The following is a 14,111-nucleotide window of genomic DNA, read 5'->3' as shown; positions in this document are numbered from 1 at the left end:
GCCTCCAGTCTCCCAATTGACAGAAGAATCCAAGTTGACCCAAACCCTTCGGTCATCATCCCATGACACATGTCATTTTTTTTTCCTAAAGCTGCCAACAGTCTGCACAAGGAGAACAGACCTGTCACTGAACACATGGGAGTAGAAGTCTCAACCTGGGACTAAAGGGACCAACCTCAGGGGGAAGCACAGTGCTGTTTAAGCTCCAGTGAAGATAAGTCAGTAAAGCCATGTCAGGAACTAAGCCGAGATCCTGGAGCAGGAGATAGGTAATCACCAGGTCCCTGGGAAGGGAAGGGGAGAAGGGTGATCACCAGGTTCCCAGGAAGGGCTGGGCTGGGGAGAGGGAGCGTTTATGCTTCAGTGTGGCGAGGACTCGGGCAACTTAGAAAAAAGGGAGAAGGAGCACACTGACATGGTTTTTGCTCCTGTGTCTCTGTCCTGGCCAGCTCAGCGCCCCTGGTCACGTGTCAGCAGTAGGCTGATGTGGGACAGAGTATCGTGAATGGGGGCTCTGGTATTGAGAGCGAACTGTTGGTGGGAGATGTGTAATAGGAGAGGAGACCATAGCAAACCGTGGGGACGGTGAGGAAGGCCCGTGACTTTGTGGCAGGAACTGGTTGAGCAGCAAACTTAGTGACCTTGGGGTGGTGATGGGGTGGAAGCTGGGGAATGAAGGCAAATTTGCCCCCTAAAGAAGAGAGAGAGAGCCTTGAATGGTAAAGAGAACTAGACAGTCAAAAGCCTGGCTTATGAAGAAGCATGGCTTAGGGAGGAAGGTGACAGTCCCCAGGCACAAGCAGTGACCTGAGAAGCACAGATGATGCTGGGGAGCCCCACACCTGGAGGGATGGCTCCCACGCACTCGGCTGACTTTGCACTTTGTCCCGCAAGCATCTAAGACTTATTCTAACATGCTATGTAATTTGCCTTTTCATCGTCTTTATTGTTGTCTTCCTTCCCTGCCCCAAGGATATAAGTTCCACGAGAATTCTATTCACTGATAAACCCCAGTGCCTATGACCAAACTAGTATGTGACATAGTTCTTGTTCAATAAAACTTGCCAAATCGGTGGATGCCAACTGCTCAGAAGTGTGCAGTGTTTAAATGACACTTATTGCTAGCTATTATCTCAGATAAACTTATGACTTAGGCTCTTGAAATGCATTCTTGGTTCATTTTTGAAAGAGCAAGTAAACATGAAGTCAAATCACTTGAAATCTTAGGATTTTATTCCACCTCTGATTTTCCTTTCAGTGATTTGCATGAATGTCCTCCCCTTCCTCCCTCCCCCACTCCCCACTTATATACATTTCTCTGGAGCCAAGAATAAACCCTTTCACCAGTTCCTTCCAGCACAAGAGCCCCGACCCAGGGCATGTGAGGATAAGGAATGCGCAGAGCGTCAATAGAAATATTGATGCCGAGCTTCCTGCGTGTCAGGCTCTGACAGCTTGCCTTCTGTCTCAAAGCTATGTGCATGTCAATAAATCTGCTAAACTCCTCCACCAACCTGCTCACTCTTCCCACGGCGGAGAAGCTGTGAAGAATGGTTGTTCTGGCTTAAAAAAATAGTACAACTCCCTAGGGCACATTGAAAGTGCACCTTGGTGGACGACTGTGTCTTTGAGAATTTTGTACAACTCTGCATGAGCTCAAAAAGCAAAAGGCTGACCCCAAAGTTCTGTAGGAGCTGTCATTGTAGGGGAGGTGGGAGATAGGGTGTGTCTGTGTGTGATGTGGGGGGTGTGTGTCTGATAGTAGCAGATGTGTGTATGTGCCTATATGCGTGTGTTTGTGGTAGGAGGTGTAATATGGTGTGTGGATGTGCCTCTGTGTGTGTGTGTGTGTGTGTGTGTGTGTAGTGGTAAGGTGTGTGTGGATGTGCCTGTGTGTGTGTATGTAGTATGTGTTTGGTGGTAGGGGGTGTAGTATGGTGTGTGTATGTGCTTGTGTGCATGTATGTGTGATATTTTTTCTTGGCATAGATCACAATGTAATGATAGATCCAGTTATGTTTCTAAATATCGGCTCAGGTGGAAGTCCTACCATCCTAATGAAGTATTCCTGTTTCTGAAGACATATGTGGTTGGTGGAATAAATCACAGACTTTGACAATACAGACTCAAAGTCAGCTCCCAGCTTCATCCATAGCTGTGTGAGATCAGACATGTTATTTAACCTCACTGAATCTCATTCATCACATCTACAGACTGGTAGACTAATGCCTCTTAGGTATTAACCCTGTTGTGAGGGTTATATGAGAAAATACTCATAAAACACTAATTTTAGCAACTGACACTTGGGAGGTACTTTACAGAATAAGCTGGGGACTCTGTCCTATTCCTCTGACTCATCCTAGGTGCTCCTTACACAACCACGAATAAGACTCACATTACTGTTACCCCGATTGGTAGTGATCATGGCAATGAGGCAGGGGGCTTACTATCTCCCAGGGTTAGAGATTCCAGTGGCAGCTTCTGCTGAGAACTCACAGCTTAGGAGGACAAGGCAGTGAAGCTGGAAGCCCCTCCACTCTCACGAAGGGACGGCTCCTTCACGGCAAGTGGAGGCCCCCATTTCCACTGCGACTGCTGTGAGTCCACGTCCTAACATCCTCCTCTCAGCCACTCTGCAACTGAACTTGAAGCAGTCCTTTCCCTTTCTGGGCCTCAGTTTTCCAAATTAAAAGCAGAAATAGAGGCACAGACATAGAGAACAAACACATGGACACAAAGAGGAGAAAGGGGGATTGGGATGAAATGGGAGATTGGAATTGGCATATATCTGGTGCTGCTGCTGCTGCTGCTAAGTCACTTCAGTCATGTCCGACTCTGTGCGACCCCATAGACGGCAGCCCACCAGGCTCTGCCGTCCCTGGGATTCTCCAGGCAAGAACACTGGAGTGGGTTACCATTTCCTTCTCCAAGGCATGCAAGTGAAAAGTGAAAATGAAGTCGCTCACAGTCATGTCCGACTCTTAGTGACACCATGGACTGCAGCCCTCCAGGCTCCTCCATCCATGCGATTTTCCAGGCAAGAGTACTGGAGTGGATTGCCAGTGCCTTCTCCTATGTATAAAATAGCTAACTAATGAGAACCTACTCTATAGCACAGGGAACTCTACTTACTCAATGCTCTGTAATGACCTATGTGGGGAAAGAACCTAAAGAACAGTAGATGTGTGGATACATACAACTGACCCACTTTGCTATACACCTGATACTAATATGACATTTTCAATCAACCATACCCCAATAGAATTTTTTTAAAAAGAAGTATTGAGTCATTTTCAAACTGTACTGAAGAATCTCCACTGGGAGTATGTGTATTCAGCTGGAGGGGGTACAGTCCTGGGACGACCCTTGTTTCTGACATCAGAAACTCCACGTTTAACTGTTTCAGATGCTGAGCTCCTGTCTCCCATGGGGGATTTAAAGCTAAATATAGGATCTAGGATCTAAAGCTAAAATATAAACAAAACAAAAACCAGCAAATAGGAGTCCAACTCCTATCATGACAAAAATCACTTTTCCCAAAAGCATCAGTGAGGTTGAACAAACTGCCTCAAACAGCAATTCAGTCCTCTGGAAATCAAGCAAAATCATGCAATAACCTAAGGAACATTTCTTCAGAAAACTGCTGAATTTCTTGAAAGGTTGGCAGGAATTTACAGTGTTCTTGTCCAGAGCCAGTGCCATCTCCACCCTCAACCCTATCAATAGCTCAAATAGGTTGGTTCAGGGTGTGAAAATAATAAGCTTTGTAGCCATTTCCAACAGGCCTCACTTGACTTGAGGCATTGCCAGTGCAAGTAGTAAGGAAGCAGGAAGAGTAGGTGGCTGAGCTCCTCATGCAGCAAGCAATGGACCAACAGATTAGACCAGGAATAAATGAATCCCTTCAGTTCAGTTCAGTTCAGTCACTCAGTCATGTCCGACTCTTTGCAACCCCATGGACTGCAGCATGCCAGGCTTCTCTGTCCACCACAAACTCCCAGAGCTTACTCAAACTCATGTCCATCGAGTCAGTGATGCCATCCAACCATCTCATCCTTTGTTGTCCCCTTCTACTCCTGCCCTCAATCTTTCCCAGCATCAGGGTCTTTTCTACTGAATCAATTCTTCGCATCAGGTGGCCAAAGGATTGGAGTTTCAGCCTCAGCATCAGTCCTTCCAATGAAAATTTGGGACTGATTTCCTTTAGGATGGACTGGTTGGATCTCCTTGCAGTCCAAGAGAATCTCAAGAGTCTTCTCAAACACCACAGTTCAAAAGCATCAATTCTTCTGTGCTCAGCTTTGTTTATAGTCCAACTCTCACAACCATACATGACTATTGGAAAAACCATGGCTTTGACTAGATGTACCTTTGTTGGCAAACTAATGTCTCTGCTTTTTAATATGCTGTCTAGGTTAGTCATAGGTTTTCTTCCAAGGAGCCAGAGATTTTACAGAGATTCATGGAGGTGAGGCAGTCATGCAGGGCCGTGATGAGCTCCCATATGTCTGGGTTGCCCACAGGTCAGGCACATGTACAATGGAGACAGAAGCAGGTCCAAGACATATACACATTCCTGGACCTCAGAGCTTATGTGCTTACTTGTGCAGAAGACATATGAGAGGTGAGGGAGTCTGGCCAAGAGAAAAGTCAGAGCAGACTTGAAAGTGTGCTCTCCAGCCCACATACAGCACACACAAAGCCTTCCATGGGATAAACCGTATACTGGGACAAAAACCACATCTCAATTAACTTAAAAAGATGGAAATCACACAAAAGTCTATTCTTTGACAACAACAAGACTAAACTAAGGACTGACAAAAGAAAGATACCTGAAAAAAAATACCCAACATTTGGAAATTAAACAAAACAATACTTTAAAACCCAGGAGTCCTAAAAGAAATCACAAAGGCAGTTAAAAAATATTTTCTTAATGAGTGAAAATTTTAAGACAACATATCAAAATGTATGAGATGCAGCTAAAGCATTACTTAGAAGTGAATTTATAGCTTTAAATGCTAACATCAGAAAAGAAACATCTAAATAAATAAACTAAGCTTCCATTTCAAGGAGGCAAGGAAGAGCAAATTAAACCCAAAGCAAGTAGAAAGAAGATTAAAGTAGAAATCAGTGAAATAAAAACAGAAATTCATTTTTTAAGTTATATTTTGACCAGATTAAGACTGACAAACTTTTAGCTAGACTGACACAGAAAATAGGAGAGGAACATGGAGGTGGAAAGGAAGGAAAGGAGGGAGGGAGGGAGGGTAAACCCTAGGATAAAAGGAAGAACAATCAGAAAGGAAGAAGTAAACTGTCTTTGCTCACATATGACACAATTCTATATGTAAAAATTCCCAAGGAATCCACAAAAAACCACTAGAGCTAACAAATGAATTTAGCAAAATTACAGTATACAAAAATGAAACTGAGAAAATAATGCAATTCACAGTGGTATCAAGAAAAATAAAATATTTTGAGAAATTCTAACAAAATAAATGCATGATTTGTACTTGAAAACTACATAACATTGCTAGGGGAAAGTAAAGAAGATCTATATACATGGAAAGATATTCTACCTTCATGGGTTCAAAGAGTAAATGTTGGAGAAATGGCATATTTCCCTAAATTGACCTACAAGTTCAACACAATCTCTGTCAATATCCTAGCAGGCTTTTAGTAGAAGCTGACCAGAAATTGACCTACATTTACATGGAAGTTCAAAGAAGAGCGAAAACAAGTTTGAAAATAAAAACAAAGTTGGAGAACACTACCCAGTGTCAAAACTTACTCTAATGCTACAGTCATCAAGACAGTGTGGTACAGAAGGATGGATAGACATATTGATCAAAGTTTGAAATTGTGTCTATTAGTAGAAATTAACACTTTCATTTATGGTAAATTGATTTTCAGCAAAGACACCAAAGCAACTCAGTGGTGAAAGGATGGTCTTTTCAAAAAGGGAGCTGGGAAAGCTTGGAGAAATATATGCAACAAATCAAAACACCTTTGACTATCATCTCATGTTGTGCACAAATTTAACTTCAAATGGGTTGTGTACTAAATACAAGAGCCAAGATGAAAAACACATATGAGAAAATCCTTGTGACATTTGGTTAGGTAAAGAGTTCTTGGACACAATGTGTACTAAGTCACTTCTGTAGCTTGCCAGGCTCCTCTGTCCATGGGATTCTCCAGGCAAGAATACTGGAGTGGATTACCTTGCCCTCCTCCAAGAGCTCTTCCTGACTCAGTGTCTCTTACGTCTCCTGCACTGGCAGGTGAGTTCTTTACCACTAGCACCACCTGGGAAGCCCCTCTTAGACACAGTGCCAAATAAGCCATAATAGAAAAGGGAAAAAAGGTAATACATTGGACTCTATTAAAATTAAACTACTTGCATTTGAAATGACACTGCTAAGAAAATGAAAAATAAAAAAAACCCCAATATTTGCAAATCATGTATCTATTAGAGGACTTATTTCCAGACTATATTAAAAAATCACAACTCAATAATAAGACACCAAACAACCCCAAAAAGTAATGGGCAAAAGATTTGAACAGTTAAACATTTCAGGAAAGAAAGCATACCAATGAATAATGTGCATGTGTGTGTTCAGTGACTCAGTCATGTCTGGTTCTTGTGACCCCGTGAACTGTAGCCTGCCAGGCTCCTCTGTCCATGGAATTTTACAGGCAAAAGCACCGAAATCGATAGCCATTTCCTTCTCCAGGGGATCTTCCTGGCCCAAGGCTTGAACCTGCATCTCCTGCATTGGCAGAAGGAATTTTTACCACTGTGCCTCCTGGGAAACATATGAAAAGGTATCTATTATTAGTTATTAGAAAAGTTCCACAACCACTGGAATGACTGTAATAAAAAAGGCAGACGATATCAAGTGTCGACAAGGATGTGGAGTAAATGACATCTCTACACATTGCTAGTGACAAAATAAAATAGTCTAGCCCCTTTGGAAAACAGTTTGGAAATTTCTTAAAACATTGAACACAGGTTTATCATGAAAACAAGCAACTCAACTCCCAGGAATTTACCCAAGAAAAATGAAAACATACAACCACACAAAGACTTACCTATAAATGTATATATTATACTATATACAGTCCTTCTTCAGTGGATCTTCCCAACCCAGGGATTGAGCACAGGTCTCCTGCATTGCAGGCAGATTCATTACCATCTGAGCCACCAAGGAAACCCATATACAGTCCATCACACGGTAATGGAAAAAGAAATGGATAAAGTTGTAGAATAAAATGCTACTCAGCAGTAAACCTCAGAAATATTATGCAAAGTGTAAAGAAGCCAGAACAAAAGACTACACAGTATTCATTTATATGAAATACCTAGAGAAGATTAACTTATTAGAGACCAAAAGCACATCATTATGTGCCTGGAGCTGGGAGTTGGGGTGGGAATTGATTGCAAACAGGCTCGAGGGAATTTTAGGGGCTGATGGAAATGTCCTAAAACTGGATTATGGTGAAGGTTGCACCACTCTATAAATTTTCTAAAACACTAAATTATACACTTACAGTAGGAGAATTTTATGAAATGTTAATTTAAATGAAGCTTTTTAAAAAGCAGATTGGAAGCTGTAAAAACAAAAACAAAAAGCCTTTGAATACTGTCAAGCTGAACATTAAGTCTTTAATGCCACATGTGGCTTAGACTCTGGGTCCCAGCTCATTTCAGCCCATTCCCTGAGGTCTGAAACTTTCCAGTTCTGAGAAAACTCTGTGCTTAGCTTTCCCTGAATTTTTTTGTTCCACTTGCTAGGCAACACTCACTTCTTTTTGCAACCCATAATTTACACATTTCAGACTATCTCTTGCGTGTGTGCCTGCCTCCGAGTACAAGTTGAGTCCATCCTCAGACTGACCTACACAATATCCACTTTAATAATGCTTTCAGCTGCATTTTTAAGCAGAAAGCTCTGCTTGCAGAAAAGTTATCATTTTGTGTTATAAAATTTACCAATTAAATTGAGTGCTTTTGACCCAATTTGAAAGAGAAGAAAACACACTGGTATTTTCAGATAAGGCTTTTTTTTTTTTTTTTTTTTTGTAATAACAGAGCTACTTTCTCCATTTCCCAAATCCCTCTAGGCAAGAAAATATGTTAGCAAAAAAGCTAACTTAGGAACCGAGTTTGAATTTGGACTTGATAATGGTTCTTTGCCCATGGATTCTCTAAGAATTCGTAGCTTTGGGAAGGATCACTACCCTCTGTCCACTTCCCAGTCTGATTTGCTGGACAGTTCTACTTTCTGGAGAACCGTCTTCTCGGGGAATGGATTCGGTCCTGAAGTCACGTGGGGATTTTAACTGCAGACCCAGAAACTGCCCTTGATTGAGAGATTCTGACATGTAAATTGTATGACAAAAGCTGCAGGAAAATGCCGGAGCCTAGCATTCTGTGGAGGTCTTCACACTAATTTGAAAGCCTCTCGGATGTGAAAAGGACACCATCTTCTTTTCAAATGCATGTCCTGAGCTTGTCTAGGGGCCAAGAACTTGAACTTGCCTGTGCTCAAGTCAAAGAAAACTGAGTCTAGAGTAAAAATGACTCCATTTAAAACCCATCAAGCTACCAACGTTATTTTTCACAGAACTAGAACAAATAATTTCACAATTTGTATGGAAACACAAAAAACCTCGAATAGCCAAAGCAATCTTGAGAAAGAATGAAAGTGGAGGAATCAACTGCCTGACTTCAGGCTCTACTACAAAGCCACAGTCATCAAGACAGTATGGTACTGGCACAAAGACAGAAATATAGATCAATGGAACAGAATAGAAAGCCCAGAGATAAATCCGCGCACCCATGGACACCTTACCTTTGACAAAGGAGACAAGAATATACAATGGAGAAAAGACAATCTCTTTAACAAATGGTGCTGGGAAAACTGGTCAACCACTTGTAAAAGAATGAAACTAGAACACTTTCTAACATCACACACAAAAATAAACTCAAAATGAATTAAAGATCTAAACGTAAGACCAGAAACTATAAAACTCCTAGAGGAAAACATAGGCAAAACACTCTCCGACATAAATCACAGCAAGATCCTCTATGACCCACCTCCCAGAGTAATGGAAATAAAATAAAAAATAAACAAATGGGACATAACTAAACTTTAAAGTTTTTGCACAACGAAGGAAACTATAAGCAAGGTGAAAAGACAGCCTTCAGAATAGGAGAAAATAATAGCAAACTAAGCAACTGACAAAGAATTAACTTCAAAAATATATAAGCAACTCCTGCAGCTCAATTCCAGAAAAATAAATGAACCAATCAAAAAATGGGCCAAAGAACTAAACAGACATTTCTCCAAAGAAGACATACAGATGGCTAACAAACACATGAAAAGATGCTCAACATCACTCATTATCAGAGAAATGCAAATCAAAACCACAATGAGGTACCACTTCATGCCAGTCAGAATGGCTGCTATCCAAAAGTCTACAAGCAATAAATGTAGGAGAGGGTGTGGAGAAAAGGGAACCCTCTTACACTGTTGGTGGGAAAGCAAACTAGTACAGTCACTATGGAGAACAGTGTGGAGATTTCTTAAAAACCTGGAAATAGACCTGCCATATGACCCAGCAATCCCACTCCTGGGCATACACATCAAGGAAACCAGATCTGAAAGAGACACGTGTACCCCATGTTCATCACAGCACTGTTTATAATAGCCAGGACATGAAAGCAACCTAGATGCCCATCAGCAGACAAATGGATAAGAAAGCTATGGTACATACACACAGTGGAATATTACTCATCCATTAAAAAGAATACATTTGAATCAGTTCTAATGAGGTGGATGAAACTGGAGCCTATTACATAGAGAGAAGTAAGCCAGAAAGGAAAACACCAATACAGTATACTAACACATATATATGGAATTTATAAAGATGGTAACGATAACCCTATATGGGAGACAGAATGTATAGAACAGTCTTTTGGACTCTGTGGGAGAGGGCGAGGGTGGGATGATTTGGGAGAATGGCACTGAAACATGTCTATTATCATATGTGAGATGGATCGCCAGTCCAGGTTCGATGCATGAGACAGGGTGCTTGGGGCTAGTGCACTGGGATGACCCAGAGGGATGGGATGGGGAGGGTGGTGGGAAGGGGGTTCAGGATGGGGAACACATGTACACCCATGGTGGATTTTGTCAATGTATGGCAAAACCACTACAATATTGTAAAGTAATTAACCTCCAATTAAAATAAATAAATTTATTTAAAAAAACATAATCAGCATGTCATATCTGTGCCCATTCTCATTCTCCCAATCAGAAGCAAGTTCAAGAGAACCTGGCCCCAGCACATGCCTACTCAATCACTTCAATCATGTCCGACTGCTTGCAACCCTATGGACTATAGCCTGCCAGGCTTCTCTGTCTGTGGGATTTTTCAGGCAAGAATACTGGAGTGGGTTGCCATACCTTCCTCCAGGGGAACTTCCTGACCCAGGGATCAACTCCACTTCTCCTATGTCTCCTGCATTGCAGGTGGATACTCTACTGCTGAGTCACTTGTAACACCCAGCCTCAGCACACATTCCATTAATCCTCCAAAACCTACCTTTCTCTGGTCCTTTCTCTTCATTGCTGCCAGAATAGCATTTTAAAACGTTGACCTCTTCCCTGGTCCTTTACTCCTTGTGAGCTCTCCCTGCTTCTAGAAGAAAATCTAGACAGCCAAACTCAGCTTCTACCCTTTCATCACATTTTGACTGAAGCCTCACTGCTGAGTTCAGAGTACCTGGTAAAGCGAATGGTCTAGGTTCAATGGCTTATCTATTCCATGACAGTAAGTGCCTGGCGTTCAACTGCATCCTGTACCTTCTGCTGCTTCTGAAAAGGTTTACTCTTTCTTCAAGCCTCAGCTGCAGTGTAATCTCTCTGAAAACTTTACCAAATGCTCTCCACCCGAAAGTCATCACTTCCTTCTCTTTGTCCTCTGCAACCTCACAGATATACCACACAAACAATTTCTGTTCTAATGCAGTTTAATTGTTCACGTATCAGCATCCCAGAAAGATCACATACTTCTCCAGATCTGACATTATCTCTTGTTTATTTGGGACCCTTCATTTGCCAGAGCAGGAAGAAAGGGAACAATAAAAATACCTAGTCATGAGGAAAGACAATAAGGAGTTAGGGTTACTCTCAGCCATGTAGCTTGAAGCAAAAGGTTAGGTGCTGAGACAAGAAACTGAGATGAAGAAAGGCACAGGCACAGAGGCAGCTTTGGGGATGGAAGGAGAAAGTCTGTCTGTGACATGGGGTGTACAAAGGGCCTGGGGCAGCCATGTGGAGCTGTCAAGGGCACAGGTTCATCCCTGGGTCTGAAATGTGGGAGGAAACCCAGGTTTGGAAGTGAAAGTTGTTGTTTTTGTTTTTTTTTTTTTTAATTATTTTGCATTACTGGAGTATAATCGCTTTACAATGTTGTGTTGATTGCTGCTATACAATGAAGTGAATCAGCTACATCTATACGTATGTCCCTTCCTTCTTCGGCCTCTCTCCCAGCTCCCCATCCCAGCCATCTAGGTCATCGCAGAGCATTCAGCTGAGCTCCCGGTGCTATACCCAAGCTTCCCATTAGCTATCTATTTTACCCATGGGGAAGTGAAAGCTTTTAAAGGTCATCAGTTTTGGTAGAGATCTGAAGTCATAGGTGTTGATAAGATCATAATTTGAAAGCCTGTAGAGAGCAGACATGAGAACTATAAAACCCTGAGTAATCAATTTAAAGAATTTAAAGAGTAGAAGAATTCAATGAAGATCCAAGAAGAAAGGTTCAGAGTGGAACTTTCACACGTAGAAAAGAAGAAAGTTTTCCTCAGACAAATCTTTCCCAGAAAAACATCCTGCAGAGCCCCACCACATGAGGGTTGGGGAGTCATCTGGCTGTGTCTTGGGTTCTAGGAGTGTAACTTCTTTTTACACAGCCTTTCAACCTATCTGCATGGTTTTAGTTCCATCTTTACTGCTATGATCAGAAATATCTGATATCTCGTGAGGTTCTGAAACACAGTCTGTTTTGCCTTTCTTGCTTTTCCCATTTCTTCCATAACAGTAAGATTTTAAAATCTATTGCATTCACTTATCACCTGTCTAGTCTTTTGTACTGGTTCCTTTCTCATCCCATTACTGCTTGTGATTAATGCCACATTAACAGTCTTACAGGAGAGAGTTGGGATAAATGTCTATAATTCAAAAAGTCACCTTTAAGGGAAATCCAGCTTTTTCTTCAGCTTCTCACAAGCCCAGCTGGTCGTGTCTCAAGCACTGAGCTTTTTTCTAAACTCACAGAAATTGTGATTCTGAAATGACTGTATAAACTCCTGAATGTAGAGTTAGTCATAGCACCTAGACTAGTTATTTCCAGGCAAGCATCTTATTAAGATTGTAGATACTCGATAAATGCTTATCAATCAATATTGACTGATTTCTGCTAATAACCAAAATATTTTTGCCAAACACCCAGCAGACAGACAACTCCATATTCAGATCTTTAAAATATAGACTATTGATACTGTGAGAAATAACAGTGAAAATTTTTGAATAATTGCTCTTTACCAAGCACTGAAGTAGGTGATTTACATGCACCATATCATTTAATACTCGTGTGTGTGTGTGCGTGTGTGCTGAGTTGAGTCCAACACTTTGTTACCCTATGGACTGTAGCCTGCTAGGCTCCTCTGCCTACGTAATTTTCCAGGCAAGAATACTGGAATGGGTTGCCTTTTCCTCCTCCAGGGGATCTTCCTGACCCAGGAACCCACATCTCTTCTGTCTCCTGCATTGGCAGGAGGATTCTTTACCACTAATACCACCTGGGAAGCCGTTAATACTTAGGACAACTCTATTATAATCATTAACTGCTCTTAGCAGATGAGGGAAGAAGGGATAAATAATTGTTCTAAGATTATACCACTAATTGGTGTGAAAAAAGACACCTGGAACTCATTTTCTTTTTTCCTCAGCTAAAACACCAGGACAGTCATTTTTATTTTACTGCCACTCTCTAGGCTGGGTCCATGGTAACTTGTGTCCAAAGAGAAATATGACCATTCCCCTAAGGTAGGTTTACCCTGTAGAGCATGACTGGATCAAATCCCTCTGTCTGGCCCCTCAGAAGAACTTAGATCCCTTAGCCCAGAGCCTAATGGGAAGGCTTTGTGCAGGTGACATTCGGGGGAGAAAATTCATTCGTCCATCTTGGTTGAAGAATCCTGGCCAGTGGTTACTCCATCTGGCTAATGATAGAGCCAAATTCTGTACACTCATCCCAGGCATTAACAAATATGAGAAGGTAAGTCAATGAGCAAAATACGGAACATCTCTACCCACATGGAGTTTGTCTTCTATCGGAATAAAATATTAGAACAGACAGTCAGGCAGTCACCTAGGGAATGTGAGCCCTTGACTGCAATGATACACTTAAAAAAAAATTAAGCTTTTTTTTTTAATGTGGACCATTTTTAAAGTCTTTATTGAATTTGTTACAATTTTGCTTCTATTTTACAGTTTAGGATTTTGGTTATGGGGCATGTGGGATATTAGTTCCCCAACCAGGGATTGAACCCATATCCCCAACATTGGAAGGTGAAGTCTTAACCATTGGACCGCCAGGCAAGTCTTGATATGCTTCTGGTCAGAGGCAGCAGATAGAGAGGAACAAGACTACCAACCCACCAGTGGTCAGTAACCAGTAAGCCCATGAGCCTTTCATGAGAAAATACCTTTATCCAATTCAGTTTATATTCTCTCTGAAAACAGGGTTTTGAAATTTGGACAGGAAGCAGAATGTAAAAGGTCTGAAGGGTAAGGGGCGTGGATTTCCTCTCTGTCTGTGAAAGCAGCGGTCACACGGAGGGACCCAGGAAGGTCCAGATGGAGGGAAGGCAGTCAGGTTGCTGCATCTACAGGTGCTCTGCAGCCAGTCCATGTCCCTCCAGAATTTTGTTCTGTGTTCCTGGAGGGTGTTTTGTTGTTTCACTAAGAGCATTCCTGTCCCTACACAGCGGTTCTCACACTGAGCTATTCATATTCACTAATGCATTTGGAGATGTG

This window comes from Muntiacus reevesi, chromosome 3, assembly GCF_963930625.1.
Source record: "Muntiacus reevesi chromosome 3, mMunRee1.1, whole genome shotgun sequence".
Classification (NCBI taxonomy): Eukaryota; Metazoa; Chordata; class Mammalia; order Artiodactyla; family Cervidae; genus Muntiacus; species Muntiacus reevesi.
Note: the sequence above shows the minus strand (reverse complement) of the source record.